This window comes from Pelecanus crispus, chromosome 7, assembly GCF_030463565.1.
Source record: "Pelecanus crispus isolate bPelCri1 chromosome 7, bPelCri1.pri, whole genome shotgun sequence".
NCBI lineage: Eukaryota > Metazoa > Chordata > Aves > Pelecaniformes > Pelecanidae > Pelecanus > Pelecanus crispus.
In genome coordinates, this window is record NC_134649.1 from 22880510 (window position 1) to 22884428 (window position 3919).

Below are 3919 nucleotides of genomic sequence, written 5' to 3' on the forward strand. Positions count from 1 at the left end.
TGGCCTCTCTAACTGGTTGATCTGTGCTTCGCTCTGAGGGGGGACTGATGCCTCCAAGTTTTTAGTGGCTAATGTCTGTTTGGGTTGGCAAGCAGCTGGAATGCTCCCAGTGTCACATATGTGTCCCCTTCTGGTCTGGAGAATTGGGCTCTGGAAGGGTTTTAGAGATTGGGGGTTTTTTTTGTTTTGTTTTTGTTTTGGGTTTGTTTTGGTTTTTTTACAGCTGGCTTTGACATGGGAGGGAGATTGGGAACTAGCGCTGGAAACCTGCGGGCAAGGACAGGTACAGAGTTAGCATTTTGCATGGAAAAGCCTCGGAAGATGACTAGATTTGGGGTGTGGGGAAGGACAGACCAAAGGGGACAAGAAGGGAAGGTGGAAGCAGAGCCCAAACCAAACCTGGGGAGGCCCTGGGATAGAAGTTTTAAACGCACAAATCCTGCAGGCAGCTAAGGGCATTTATCTGTGGGCAGCAGGCAGCCCCTGCTCCCAGCACCTCTCCTCTGGGAGAGGGACCGGGCTTCCTCAGGGAAAGAGGCAGCAGGCTGCTGATCTCAGGGCATGCTGATGGGTGTGGGGGGGGCTGCAGCTGTCCCCACAGCTGATCTGCCCCTCTCCCTTGCAGTGAGGGGACGGGAGGACCAGGGTTTGCTTCCCTTGGGCTTTGAGGTCTCCAAGCAAGACTCAACTGTGAAAAACAGGATGCTCTCCCCATGCCTGAGTGCAAGGGGTGATCCCACCCCTTGTCCAAGCCTTTCCCAGCCCTCTTGACTGCCAAAACACCCCAGCCTCAGGCCATGTAATGGAGGGGGCATCATATCTCATGCTTCCAATAACCTGTCGCAGTGGCACAGCTCCTGCTTTGTGCCTACTTGGAGATACTCAGGAGTGCCTGAGGGGTCTTTTTGGCAAGGGGGAGAGATGCCACGTGCCTCTCATGACCACAGACTACGGACAACGGGCCAGAGCTTCCTACTGCACTACATTTCCAAGACTACTCCTCCCCTCCTGAATCTAGGATAGAGCTTCTTACATCCCTTCTCAAAGCACTTTAACTTTGTGAACTAACAAATACCTATTTATTATTAACTAGTGTTTACTGTACTTCTATAATTTTATAATATTACAGAAAGTGGGTTCAAATTAGAGAAGAGAAAAAACCTTTCAGAGCTGTGACCAAAGTGAGAATGTGATCGTTGAAATAAAGAATGGAAAAGAGCAGGCGAGTGCCGCGTTTCTCATCAGGATGCTGCTGTGGTGGTGGCTGGGGTCTCCCCTGTCTTCCCCGATGGCCAAGGTGTCCCCCCACCCTCTTCCATGTCTTACCCACCTTTCCTCTCCTCCCTGTCCAATGCCAGGCCACCCCTTGTGCCCTGGGCTTGCTGCTCATGCTTCAGGCTGGCACCATCAGGCACGAGAAGCCGGGCAAATTCCTGCTGGAGAATCCCAAGGGACATGTTAGCAGCACTCCGATCATCACCACCCACTGCCTGCAGAAAGCGAAGGATATAAATAGAGGCAACAGGTCCTTGTGGGCGCGGAGCTGTCCCAGTACCTTCTGCCTGCGGCTCTGCCGCTCACCAGGGGCTGGGGCAGGCATCGCGATGCTCCTGCGCATCCTTGGTTTTGATGTTGGAAATGACTTTTAGGCGTGCATGCACTGGCTGCCTGGCTGACAGCCTGTGAAATGGAGCAGTGCTGAACTCACAGCTCTCTTTTTGCTGGTTTGGGGGGAAAATGAGCCAATGGTTGACACCCACAGCGGGGAAAAAGGCCTGGCTTGGGATGGAGGGAAGCAGGGAATAGGAATTCAAGCTTTTAAAACATGCTAACAAAAGCAGGAGAGAACAATACCTCCGTCTCGCTTTCAAACCTTCCATCAAAGCACCTTGGCACAAAGGCAGAACCAATTGCAGAGCCCAGCAGACCTGTTGCAGTGCTTGGCCCCCTTTTTTAGGGCTTTCAAAGGGTTGGAGCTTCATCTAAACCCATGCCTAGCTGCCTTTCTATGCACTATTCTTAGTGCTTGCTGCTGGACCTGTTCCTGCAGGTAGTGTCGGAAAATATTTAGGCACTGGGGGTTGGGTAGGCGCCCCCCCAGCTCCAGCCCCAGTTTGCAGCGATGCCCTGGCCAGCTCCTTTTGCAAAGCATGGCAGGTGATGGGGGACCAGCTGGGGGCGCAGAGATGGCAGTGACAGGCACCTCTGTCCCCGGGGACCTGTGCTAGAAGTCCCGACCCAGGATTTGCAGGAGGGTTTTGCAGGTCCCTGATCTGCAGGGCAGGGTTAGGCAACTGAAAGTGAAAGCCTCCCCTGCCTTACTTCTTTCTTAGCACTGGGTTTGGCAGAAAACTTTGTGCCGGCAGCATATGCGGTAGTGGAATCTTGACGTAAAGAAGCAGAAATGAGCCTGAAAGGCAGGCGGGTTTCAGTGGAGCTAAAACAAGAAGTGTGATTTCTGGCAGCCCCCGCTCTGCGGTGGGAGGAGGTGGGGAGCTCACCCAGGACGGGGAAAGAAACCCAGCACCCAGGCATTATCGCTTGGGTGCTGTATGTGCATGCAGAGATGTTTGCATTTCCAGCTCTATTGCTGCCAAGCATTGGATTACCAAAGCACTAAAAATGGTCACTAAACCCCCAAATACTGAAGTGTTTTGCAATGCCCTGGGAAGAGGCGAGCGGGAGGACTGAGAGCAGTGCATGATGGTGATGCCGAAACCCCCTTGGGAGCAGGTTGGAAGTGATGGGCTGGGGCTGTGTGGGGTGCAGGGCCGCAGTAATGCTGTTTTGGCTGCCCTCGCTCCATTTTCTTGCCCAAGAAGCATGTGAGAGCATGGGACTGAGCACCACAGGGACAGCCCTGGGTGACAGAGACCCCACAGACCCACACAGGGGCTGCAGCAGCATCCCCTTCCCCATCCCAGCCTCTGCAACCAAGTCCCCATCCTCACTCGCTGGGGACAGCCAGGACAAAAGATGGAGCCTTTTGCTAAATTTCCTGAATAAAGCAGCAAGGACCGAATATTTCAGGCTGTGCTTTGTTCTGGGCCGCGTTTCCCCTGGCCGCCGGCTGTTTCCTATAAATACAATGAGCTGAAAGCCGTGGGCAAACACATGCAGCAGGGTTTATCGCAGGCTTTGCGGCTGCTGGAGGGAAAAGCTGCGTGGGGAGGGGAAACCTGAGGCCTCACCGCCCTCACCCAGACTATGTCCACATTGTTCAAGTGAGTTATTCTTGGAGCCTTGTTTCAATGGGAGCGGGCATGCACAGGAAGGTCAGGTACTGCAGTGGCTTTGCTGGGTTTCTTCCGGCACAGGCGGAGAGGGAGGATGGCCGCACGCCTGAAACAAAAGCTTCGAGAGCATTTGATTTTTCCCAGTGATGTTTTGGGGGGCTATTTCTGCCTCCAGCCTCGCTGGCAGCCTTGGAGGCTGCTCTGGGAGGAGGGTTTGCTGGGCAGGACAATAGACCCAAGGAATCCTGTACCTGCCTGAACTGGATGCAAGAGCTGATAACAAATCCCACAGCAGCTGCCTGCTTGCTCCATGCAAGCACCCGAGGTATGCACTGACTGTAGACTCATCAGAGATGCTGTCTCCAGCCACAGCAATCTCCCTGGGCAGCCTTTCCTGGTGGGATGGGGGGTACAGAGCAACCCCAGAACAAGCTGGCTGGAGCCTGGAATTGGGATGCCCCAACGACCACCCCTGGTTTCACGAGAGCTGGGATCCCAGGGAGGGAGAGGTGCTGCCACACCAGGGCAACATCTTCTGTCCTCCCTGTCCACCAGCCTGACCTCTCTCCCAATATTTTTCTAATCTTTTCTTATCTTAGGCTCAGCCTGTCCAGCACACACCGCCCTTCCCAGCCATGTCTGAGCTGCGGTCAGAGCTGGAGCCGGCAGGCGGCACTCCCACA